General features: G+C 36.3%; 1 protein-coding gene across 1 annotated transcript in view; it reads left to right on the forward strand.

Annotated features, from left to right (window-relative positions):
- The first annotated feature begins 6,001 nt into the window (after nucleotides 1-6,001).
- The window catches only part of LOC136028698 (potassium voltage-gated channel protein eag-like), a 322,053-nt gene continuing 315,428 nt past the window's right edge, over nucleotides 6,002-12,626 (forward strand). The window contains 1 exon segment of the mRNA XM_065706529.1: nucleotides 6,002-6,124. The gene's annotated coding sequence lies outside the window, so the exon portion shown is untranslated.

Here is a 12,626-nt window from a genome sequence, read left to right on the forward strand (position 1 = left end):
CCTTACTTTCATTTCAAAAAACTTGTTTTTTTTTATTTAATTTCTGAAAGTTTTTGAATTAATGCATGTCTGATTTTGGCTCTCCGTACATAAATTATTAAAATGAAATTTGCATATTAATTCTTTTTTTGGCTAAATGGCTTTCTCTTAGTTTTGATCAGACGATTTTGAGAAATAAGGGGTGGGGAAGGAGGCCTAGTTGCCCTCCAATTTTTCGGTTACTTAAAAAGGCAACTAGATCTTTTAATTTTTAACGAACGTTTTTATTAGTAAACAAAATACGTAACTTAAGAATTAACTTACGTAACAAACTTTTATACTCTTATATTTTTGATTATATATATGAGAGGGTTGGTCCCCTTGTTAATACCTTACTCTTCACACTAAATCTTGTTTTGTCCTAATTCTTTAAGAATGACCCCTGAATCAGAAAGGCCGTAGAATAAATAGTTGAAATTACTTAAAAAATTTTTAGCATAAAGAGCGAAGTATTTATCTCCTCCTAAATACCTCGCTCTTTATGCTAAGTATTTTTAGAACCCCTCATATGCGTAATAGTCTCTGTTTGTTTTACGTTTTAATGCTTCTCCTTACTTTCAATTGAAAATTTTTTTTCATGTTTATATTTTCATTGTTTTTTTATAGTAATGATAGACAGTCCTGCGCCCTTTTCATTGAATTTATCTTCCCCCATGAAATATTCCTCCAAGGAAAGATCCTCCCTTATAGCCCCCTCCCCTGAACCCCACACCCAAACCAAAAAAATCCCCTTGATAACGTCGGTACACTTCCCAGTAACTATTACTGTATGTAAACATTGGTCAAAGTTTGTAACTTGAAGCCCCTCTCCCAGGGACTGTGGGAGGTAAGTCATCCCCAAAGACATAGTTATTATGGTTTTCGACTATGCGGAACAAAATGGCTATCTCAAAATTTTGATCCGTTGACTTTGGGGAAAAAATGAGCGTGGGAGGGGGCCTAGCTGCCCTCCAATTTTTTTGGTCACTTAAAAAGGGCACTAGAACTTTTTATTTCCGTTAGAATGAGCCCTCTTGCAACACTCTAGGACCACTTGGTCGATACGATGACCCCTGGGAAGAAAAACAAATAAACACGCACCCGTGATTTGTCTTCTGGCAAAAAATACGAAATTCCACATTTTTGTAGATTGGACCTTGAAATTTTTTCAATAGGGTTTTCTGATACGCTGAATGCGATGGTGCGGTTTTCGTTAAGATCCTATGACTTTTAGGGAGTGTTACCCCCTATTTTCCAAAATAAGCCAAATTTTCTCAGGCTCGTAACTTTTGATGACAAAGACTAAATTTGATGAAACGTATATATTTAAAATCAGCATAAAAATCCGATTCTTTTGATTTATCTTTTAGCATCGAAATTCCGTTTTTTAGAGTTTTGTTTACTATCGAGCCGGGTCGCTCCTTACTACAGTTCGGTTACCACGAACTGTTTGATTCCCATATTCGGTTAAGTTTCACTCTAATTTTTATGGGAATATTCCAACCCGCTTGGAAGTGCGTCAAGGTGGTGTTCTTTCACCGTATCTTTTCAGTATTTGTATCCGCAGTGTGTTATACAAAATTATGCCCTTTCTTTTATGTAATTTGGTAAATGTCTCTTGTATTGCATATGCGGATGATATACTTCTAGATCTAGCCTCTCGAATTCCGTATCATCTATTTCAAAACATTTCAAAACTGTTGGTCTGTCATTGAATATTGATAAGTGTGAGTACCTAGTCTTTAATGCAAAGTCTATGCCCATTTGAAATCCGCGTTTTAACTTCTCCGTCCATTGTGTCTCTGATTTGTGGCGGTCAAGCATTCATATTTATTGGAATCTACTAGCTTTTAGGATCAATATTGTACGGCATATTAAAGAAAACTTAAAGCGGGTTATGGTAAAATAGTAGCTAATCGTGGTCATTGTTATCGAAAAGCGCTTGCATTGCTATACACTAGTTTTTGCGACCATTCAATACTTTTCCTATCTGGTATTTCACCTATCCTGAAAAAAAAGACAAGATCTGGCTATATTATATTATATTTCCGCTATTGTAAGTTTCTGTTTCATTTACCCCGGTCTTATAGGAAAAAGAAAATAATTCGGTATTTCGGGGCTTTTGACATTATTACTCCTTTGCGGTAGTTAGGCTCAAAATTGGAAAAGGATTATATTTTTTCTCTGGGCCCCTTCCACCTCTTAGTTCGTTTATTTTCCCGCTAGTTTTCACCTGTTTTCGCTTTATAGTTGTGTTATCTCTTAGCAGTTCTTTCGTTAGTTGAGTTATGGTTGTGGTATATATGTTTTATCGCTCGTATAGTTGTGTTATTTTCAAATTATAATCCATAATAGAGAGGCTCCAAATACCCAGCATTGTATATTAAGCTCTGAATTTGACGTTTTTTCTAACGTGACCAGATTCGTCCTTCGCCCTGCACCCTTTTCATTGAATTTTCTTCCCCCATGACATATTTCTCCAAGGAAAGATCCTCCCACATAGCCCCCTCCCCTCAACCCTACCCCCAAAACCAAAAAAATCCCCCTGAAAACGTCTGTACACTTCCCAATAACCATTATTATATGTGAACACTGGTCGAAGTTTGTAACTTGCAGCCCCTCCCCAAGAGACTGTGGGGGAGTAAGGCATCCCCAAAGACATAGTTATTGTGGTTTTCGACTATGCTGAACAAAACGGCTGTCTCAAAATTTTGATCCGTCGACTTTGGGAAAAAAGTGAGCGTGGGAGGGGGCCTAGATGCCCTCCAATTTTTTTTGGTCACTTAAAAAGGGCACTAGAACTTTTCATTTCCGTTAGAATGAGCCCTCTTGCGACATTCTAGGACCACTTGGTCGATACGATGACCCCTGGGGAAAAGAAAAAAAAACCAAAAAAACAAAAACAAATAAACACGCACCCGTGATTTGTCTTCTGGCAAAAAATACAAAATTCCACATTTTTGCAGATAAGAGCTTGAAACTTCTACAGTAGGGTTCTCTGATACGCTGAATCTAACGGTGTCATTTTCTTTAAGATCCAAAGACTTTTAGGGGGTGTTTCCCCCTATTTTCCTAAATAAGGTAAATCTTCTCAGGCTCGTAACTTTTGATGGGTATAACTAAACTTGAAGAAACTTATATATTTAAAATCAGCATTAAAATGCGATTCTTTTGATGTAGCTATTGATATCAAAATTCAATTTTTTAGAGTTTTGGTTACTATTGAGCCGGATCGCTCCTTACTACAGTTCGTTACCACGAACTGTTTGATATTGCTGATTCGTCCTTTTGACAACCTGCATGCAAATGTTGTGTTTTGATTTAGCTCACCATCACCCTAAGAACTCCCTCAAAGCTGCAATTTAATACTCATATCCTTAGAATTAGTAGCAGCAGGAAGAACAATGCGGTTTTGGAAAAGGTAGAGGACGTGTCGACCAAGTCTTCACTCTTAGGTAAATAATTGACAAGTCCCTTCGTTGTCAAACACCTTTGGTTCTCAGTTTTATCGATTATGAGCAAGCTATCGATTCTGTTGATAGAAGAGTATTAGCAAAGGTCTTATCCTTATATGGTACGCCAGAAAAATACATTAAAGTGATCGCTATGTACGAGAATAATACTGCTGTGGTTAAGGTAGGAAATGAGGTTAGCAACTGGTTTTCTATGAAATCAGGAGTTAAGCAGGGTTGTGCTCTATCCCCCTTTTTATGGATCATTTTGACGGACTTCGTTTTAAGGAGCACAGGAAAGGCAATTGGAGACCATGGAATTAAATGGGGAGGAAAAACGCTCCTGGACTTAGATTATGCTGATGATTTAAGCTTATTAGATGAAAGTGTGAACAAAATGAATGAATTTTTAGAGGTTTAACGAATTCAGGGTGCTAAAATAGGCTTGCAAATTAATGTTAAGAATACTAAGTCACTAAGACTAGGAATAAGTGAAGTTGAAAAGGTGACATCGGGTAACGAAAAGATTTATCAGGTTGGGAGCTTCACTTACCTTGGTAGTATCATTAGTAAAGATGGTGAGAGCAGTAAAGAAAAGGAGCAGTGAAGATGTTAAAAGCAGAATAGCTGAGGCTCAGGGTGTTTTTTCACAGTTAAAAAAAGTTTGGAAGAATAGAAAAAATAAGTGTGCAAACCAAGATTAGAATATTGGAAGCTACAGTGATGACAGTGGTCAAATATGGCACTGAAGCATGGGTGCTTCGAAAAGCAGATGAAAATTTACTAGATGTTTTCCAGAGAGATTATCTACGGATTGTTCTGGGTACCCGGCTGACTGACCGTATTTCAAACAGTATGTTGTACAAAAAATGTGGTTCAATCCCACTTTCTAGGGCTATAATGAAAAAAAGGTTGAGATGGCTAGGCCATGTTCTACGGATGAAGGATGCCAGATTGCCGAAGATTGTCCTTCTTGGCCAACCGTCTGGGGCTACATGGAAAGCAGATTGTCCTTGTCTGGGTTGGGAGGATGTCATAAATAAAGATTTAAAGGAAATGGGAACTTCCAGAGAGGGTGTACAGAGGAAGGCAATCATGAACTTTGACGATAATTCTCAAAATTGCATCCATTTCATTTCGTACACAAGCGCAATTACTTAATCTCTGGTAAAAAAAAAACATTGTCATATGAGAAAAATGGAATCCCCATGAACACAGGGTAAGGCAACTTATTTGCTAAATCTAAGTGTTGTAAATTTTGGATATGTACACCTTTGTTCCGCTATGTAAGTTCTGAAAGTTAAAAACTGAAATTAAATATTCTTCACACCTCTTTGTAAGGGTTTTCTTATGAGAAGGCTATTACATTTAAATGAGGCTTGGGAAAAATTTTTGGGGCTGGCAATTTACCAGACAAATAACAATTAACATTTTTTTGGCATGCTGACCCATTGTCCACATTGTGCAGGTGCTGATATTTTGATTTACTACCTTCAGTAGGGAGTGCAATGCGAGGTTTCGGGGAAGTCATCCGACAACTCTCATTCTTTCGCTCCAGATTTCTTTAAGCGCCCCTTTGGAGCTGAATCGACTCTGGCTGAGTTTACACAGTCGCATCATTGGTCCCCGTTCTAAACCTAATAATTGCTAATACCTGGACTTCAATGACTGGTCTTACAGACACAGGATTGCAAGTCCAGCGTGTTAACCATTTGGCTAGTACGGTAAATTATCGCTACCATTTGCAAAAATATTGCATCTGTCCGAACCCATGGTGTGACAAAAAGTAGCGGTCAATGTTCCTATTAAATGAACAATTGTTTAGGGTCATGAAACTATTGTTAATAGATGCATTTTGACTTTTGGAACATCTTTTCTCTCTTGCATAACTACCGCAAACTCACCGTTATGGAGTCGTTCCGGCCCAAATATTCTTGTATTTACACATAGCCTATAGAATTACAATCATTTCCGTTTTCGTTGATCGGATATTTGAAATCGCGAATCTGCTATAGTTTAGAAACAAATTTGGGCTATATATTTGCACATTAGGGGGTGGGGGTAAAGCATAGCATATATTAAATGCGTAAAGTAACCATTGCTGTATTTAATATATGCTATGCTTTACAACTCCCCCCCCTAATGTGCAAATATATAATAGCTCCATAACGGTGAGTTTGCGATAGTTTTGCAAGAGGGAAAAGATGTTCAAAAAGTCAAAATGCATCTATTAACAATAGTTTCATGGCCCTAAACAATTGTTCAGGTAATAGGAACATTGACCAAAGTAGCCCCCAACTCATGTAAACTTTGGTTATATGCTCCTCAATTTCGCTATGTAAGTTCTGAATATTACGAACTGAAATTAATTACAAGTCCATCACCTCTTTTTACTGTTTTGTCTCTTGTTCGGATCAATATATTTCGACAAACAAGCATAGTGTATGCTATATTCTCTTGTTGCATTACTCTACGCTTTTGAGTGTCTTGCGCTTGCGTTTCCATCTATTGTTGATGAAGTAAATGCTTTCCCTCAAATTAGTTAAGTGCTACTACTCATAGCAGAACAGGTGAAAAACTGAATGAACAAGTGAGGACTATTGTGGAAGGATTAACTTTCATTTACTGCACATTCCTTTGTCAAGAGCCAAGTTGTAAGTGTCTAATAATGTCAAGTACCTGGGTTCTAAAGCCTCTCTACTTCTACTAACTGTTGAAGAGCACATGGCACAAGTTCCAGAAAATATAGAGGTGGGAGGGGGGGGGGCAAAATATATTTGAAAATATAGCGACCCAACTTCCCTTTTGTTTATTTTTTGAAATTGAAAGGTATAAAAAGATTTTTTTTTTCAAAATCTACAGAATGGAGGCTAAATGCCACTTCCAGTTATCCCTACTGAGGGACCTGTTAAGATATCGAATGAACCAATGGTAAGTTTTTTGGTGTGATCGTAGTTACTCATATCAAAGACTTCTCCAGGGGACGGGGTTCTTGGGTTCTGGACACCCTCAAAATCCATATTTCTCCCGAATTTCTAGGAATTTTTTAAATTATAAAATCATAATGATTCTTATTGTTGACCCCCTCCACCGAATCAAGTCATGCAACCGAATTAACTGCTATGATCTTTGTTCTCGTAGCATAACATGAGAAAAACCAAATCAATAAATGAGGAATGTGATTCAAGGATTATTCGATGGATATTTAATTTACTGTATAATTCCTTCTCAAAAAGTGCGTTTTATGTATCACCAAAATTCTACGTTACACTACAAAGTTGTTGAGTTCTAAAGGCTTGCTTACTGACTCTACAACCCATAGGAGAACAGCCCAAAATTGAAAGAATAAATGGTCTTGGGGTATAATTGTAGCCACAACTATTAGGAACGAACCCAGAGGTTTGGGCTCGATTGCCCGCGAAATCCTAAAATCGGAGAATTTTTTGTTACTTTATTAAAATTATACAACACAATTCGGTACTTATCACTCAGTTTTGGTACCACACTGAAGCTCTTGGTCTAACAGAACTAGTTTCTTTCTATATTTCAGTATTTATTAAACAAAATAAAAAGCAAGTTTTTTTCAAATGAAAGTGAGGAGCAACATTAAAACTTAAAATGGATAAAAATTATTACGTAAATGAAGGGGATTGCCTCCTCCTCAACACCTCGCTCTCCACGCTAAGGTTTTTTAGTACTTTGTTAAAAGCTTCTTATTGTTCCAGTTAAACCATCCGTGTGTTTCATAAACCGTTCATTAAGAATTGGGACGGTTAATGGACCGTCCCAATTCTTGGGATTACACTCTTAATATATGCAATAATATCAGCTCGTTTTAAGATCTAATGTTGCTCCTTACTTTCCATTGAAAAAGCTTGTTTTTTATATTTAATTTCTTATCTTCTTTTAAATAATACCAGGATAACCGGCTCCTTTACGGAGAATTAACCCTCCTCCCGGAATTATCCTCTAGACAATTCAATCCCTGTGAAAATTTATCCCGGAAAATTGCCCTTAACATGTCCACGCGTAAAATTGAGAGGAAAAAGAGAAAACAAGAAACACAAATAATTTTGTATAATAATTATGACAAGTTCTCCCCACAAAATTTACCCTGAAAAGTTCACCCCCTGGAAACTTCCCTCCCTATGGAAAACTCTCCTGTGAAAAAACGCCCCAGCAGAACAGAAAAGTTGTCTCTCCCCCCACCCGAAAATGTATGGATACTTCCCAATAACAAATGCTAGGCGTAAACAACGGACAAATTTTATTACATAAAGACCTTTTCTCTGGTGCTGGGGGAGGGGGTAGTTTTACATCCAAAGGTATGGTTATTGAACCTTTCAACTGTGATGAACAAAATTACTATCACAAGATTTTGATCTCACTATTTTGGGAGAATAGGACGTTGGAGGGGTCTAGTTACCCTAAAATATTGTCGGTTATTTAAAAAAGGACATTAGAACTTTTAATTTTGTTTGAGCAAACCCTCTCCCAATATTCTAGGACTCCTGAGTTGATACAATCACCCCCGGGAAATAAAACAAATAAACGCACATCCGTGATTTTTCTTCTGGCAAAAAAGAAGAAGAAAATTTCACACTTTTGCAGATGGGAAGATGAAACCTTTACAATATGGTTCTCTGATACGTTGAATCTGATGGTGTTATTTTCATTAAGATTATTTTACTTTTAAGGGGTGTTACAATCTTTTTTTCAAAAGTAAGGCACATTTTCTCAGGCTCGTAACCTTTAATGGGTAATACTAAACTCAATGAAACCTATGTATCCGGAGTCAGTATAATAAGCAGTTCTTACAGTTTCAGTAACTATTGAGCCATATTGCTCCTTACTTATTGTTTGTTACCATGAACTGTTTGACTCGGTGATAATCAGCTTAGCGCGAGAGAACGTATATATACTACAATATAGGTATATTTTAGTTAAATAGTTTTGTTAGTATTTTGGTAAGGTTAGGACAAAATCATTTAATATAATGCGTTCTGTGGGGGGGGGGATCTGATTTCAATAATTTTCTGCTGTAGAACAGAAAACGCAACTTTGTTACTAAAGTATTGTATTTTCATCCGAATTTGGTATATTTCTTTAGGATTAACCTAACTTCACTTCTTGAGTGTAGTGGCTGTAAGAAATATTTTTTTCGTGGTAACGAACTGTAAATAAGGAGTTACCCGCCCACTAGTAGATAAAAATCTAAAATAAGGAAATTTGATAACAATTAATAAATCAAAATAATTGGCTTTTTATGCTGACTCTAAATATATGAAACTCTTTAAGTTTAACGTTCCCGTCAAAAGTTATGAGTCTACGAAAATTGGCCTTATTTTGAAATAGTAACCTCCCTCCCAAAACAATCAAGCAAACTTAACAAAAATTACACCAGCAGATTCAGTAAATCAGAGAACATTGCTGTAGAAGTGTCAAGGTCCTATCCATAAAAATGTGGAATATTGTGTTTTTTGCCAGAAGAAAAATCACAGATGAGTGTTTATTTTATTTATTTTGATTTCTCCAGAGTGATCTTGTCAAAGTATTTGTCGTAAAAGAACGAGAGGGAGGTCATTCAAACGGAAATTGAAAGCTCTGGTGCCCTTTCTGAATGACGAAACGATTGGAGGGCAGCTAGCCCCTATCTGCCACCCTGTTTTTCCCAAAGACGCTCGATCTAAATTTTGACACATCCTTTTGGTTCTATAGAGTTAAAAGGCACAGTGACTATACCTCTGGGGATGACATGCCCCCCCCCGAAGCCTCTGGGGAAAGGGTTGTGAGCAATGCAGTCGGCCAATTATTTTCGTATAGCATATGCTATTTGGGAAATATACAGAAACTTTTCCCATAGGATGAGGGAAAAATTTCCCTCATCCTCTATGGAGAGGATTCTCCATAGGATGTAAGTCTTCCTTTTGAAATTTTCTACAGGAGGACAAGATTTCTTGGAAAAACGATCAGAACTTATATAAATAAAACGAGCCTATTCAACTGAAATTCAGGAGCAGCATCAAAACTTAAAACGAACAGAATAACTATTTGAGGAGGTTACCCCTTCCTCTATACCTAGCTCTTTACTCTGTAGTTTGACTTTTTGTCCCCCTTTTGTAAGGATAGATGCTGAAACATAAGGGTCATTTAGTTAAAAAATAAAGCTTTTTTAAAAGACTAAATATATTTAGCATTAAGAGCAAGGTAAGAAAAAGGGGTTAACTCCTTTCTCAATCCTCTTCTCTGTTCGTTCTAAGTTTTTAAGGTGCTCCTTAATTTCAGCTGAAAATCGCTGTTTTTTCATAAATAACTTTTGTTTACCACACATTTCTTCCTTTTGAGAAACCAATCAAGATGAGCAAAAACAAAATAAGTTGGGATGACGCCCCCTCGTGTCTTGTAAAGACCAGAACCTAATCTACATTTTACTAAAAACAATCCTTATTTCAGGTTGAATGTTTCTATTTCTCATTATACCGAAAAAAAACCCTGTGATAACCAGGATTACTGAAAAAAAAACAGCAAATGGATTTGGATTGATAGTTTATTATACATATAATGATATTTATTCCTTAAAGTGTTAGTAATTTCTAATTTACGAAGGTTATAAAAGTGAAAACATTTCAAACGTAATTTGTTTTCAGTAAAGTAAAAATTAAATTCTGATCTTCAGAAAGCATGGGAAGCGTCAACCCTACTCATTTTAGTTCCTGCATATTTTCAGGTCGACTTGATTATTTATTGTAATATCTGTTTGTTATGAGTTTGGTAGAGTTATTGATGGTGTTTTGTCGTAGTTTTATGGTTCGAAAGTTGTTTTAGTTTGTAAATAAATTTCTAAAAAAAAACATTTTGTAAAAAAAAGTAAATCTTTGGATGATTTAATAAATATGATGTTTTTTAACTGGAATTAAGGAGCATCGTTAAAATTTAACATGAACAGAGAGGGGACGATTTAAAAAGAATTGAGAAGGGGGCTGCCCTGCTTCTCAATACCTTCGTCTTTACGCTAAGGCTGGTTATTGATAAAAAAAAGGCTTTTCTTTCTAATACAATGACTCTTATGTTTCAGCAATTGTTCTTAAAGCATTGGGACAGAAAGTCAAACATTAGCTTAAAGATCGAGATGTTAACACTTGCAAATTTTTTCATTTTATTTCAAAGAAGTTCCCCTACTCACCACTACAGAATTTGAGCACTACCAATATTAATGCTCATGACCGCGACCTACTCAATATTTGCTCGCTACAGTTGGTGGGTCGTGGCCCATAGCTTGGAACCTCTGCCCTACACCATTCATGGAATACTGTTGATCAGCTCTTTTGACATTCTGTTTGTACAGAGTATGTTTTTATCTGGCTCAACATCCCCCTAAACTTTCTCTAAAGTTTTAACTTCCTACCTTTAGCTTCAGTAATAGCAGTCGTAGCAATAATAGTAGTAGCTGTAAAAGTAGTAGCAGTGGTAATAGTAGCAGTATTCACAGGGTGCCTTTAGCTATGCAACGTCACTGTCATCAGACTCTGAAAGTTTCATCCTAATACTCCAAGCTACTCCTGAGAAAATTCTCATTTCTCCTTTTGGCAATCTAGATACAAACACTATGTGCTGATGTACCTCAACATTCCCCTATTGGTCAATTGATTATCCTCCTAGTCATCGAACAGTTCATGGTAACGAACTGTAAGTAAGGAGTGACCCGCCTTAATAGTAACCGAAACTCTTAAAACAGAATTTTGACGCCAACAGATATATCAAAAGAATTGAACGGATGTGTGTTTTTTTCTGGGGGTGATCTTATCGACCCAGTGGTCCTAACATGACGCGAGAGGGCTCATTTGAATGGACATTAAAAGTTATAGTTCTTTTTTAAATGACCTTAAAACTCGAAGGTAACTAGGCCCCCTCCCACGCTAATTTTTTTCCAAAATAATCTGATCAACACTTTGAGATAGCCATTTTGTTCAGCATAGTCAAACAACGTAAATACATTGTCTTTGAGAATGACATAATCCCCCACGGTCCCCGGGGGAAGGTTGCAAGCTATGCACTTTGCCCATTGTTTACATATAGTCTTATGAAGTATACAGACCTTTTCAGGGGTGATTTTTTCTGGTGGCAGGGTTTTACGTGAGAGGATCTTTACGTGGAGGAGCTTTTCATGGGGAGAGAAGAGAATTTTTCATGAAAGGGGCACAGGATTTCCCATAATTATTTAAAAAATGATCAGAAATTAAACCAAAAATATAAGATTTTTAATTGAAAGTAAGGAGCAACATCAAAACTTAAAACGAGCAGAAATTATTACGTATATGAGGTGTTTCATCCCCTTGTCAATACCTCTCTCTTTACGCCAAAGGCTTTTAGTATTTATTCTGATTCCACGATCTTTATGATTCAGGGGTAATTCTTAGAGAATTGGAACAAAATTCGAACCTTAGCGTGAAGAGCAAGGTATTGACAAGGGGACGAACCCCTTTATATACGCAACAAATTCTCTTCGTTTTAAATTTAATGTTTCTCTTTACTTTCAGTTGAAAAAAACTTGTTTTCTTATTTAACTACCTGACAGATAATGCCCTCAATCATTTTTTGAAGTCATTTTTTTATGTCTTAATAATCTCTTATAATTTTCTTTTCTGTTCTCTAGTTTTCCTGTTCTGAGAAATTGTATATCCTCACTTAAATGATACACCCTCCCCCTTGTGAACGTGAAGTGATGTGTGTACATATCTATGTTCTACATCTTCTGTTAGACACAATTTTCTTGTTGACAAGAGCTTTCAAATTTATTTCCTTGTAAAAGTAGCATCTGTATGCAGCTAAAATGGAACTAAGCTATAAAGTTGCGAAAATGGAAAAAGAAGCAAAAATAAACATGTAAATATAATTGCTCTGAAGATGTTTAGTAGGAAATTGTCTTCAGATAGCTGCAGTAGCTTTACCATCTTTATGATTGTAATAGATGGCTAATTTTTTCCTTAGGATATTCGTTTTATTCGATTATTTTTCAAACAGGTTAGTGAGGAGGTTTCAGAAACGATCCCTTCCATAGGGAAGGGGTAATTTACTGTTTTTAAGTTTTTTCAATAAAAATAGTAAAAAGATGTTTTTCAATGAAAACACAAAGAGTTATGTTTCTAGACCTAGGAG

The sequence above is a fragment of the Artemia franciscana genome, chromosome 7 (assembly GCF_032884065.1).
Source record: "Artemia franciscana chromosome 7, ASM3288406v1, whole genome shotgun sequence".
Taxonomy (NCBI): domain Eukaryota; kingdom Metazoa; phylum Arthropoda; class Branchiopoda; order Anostraca; family Artemiidae; genus Artemia; species Artemia franciscana.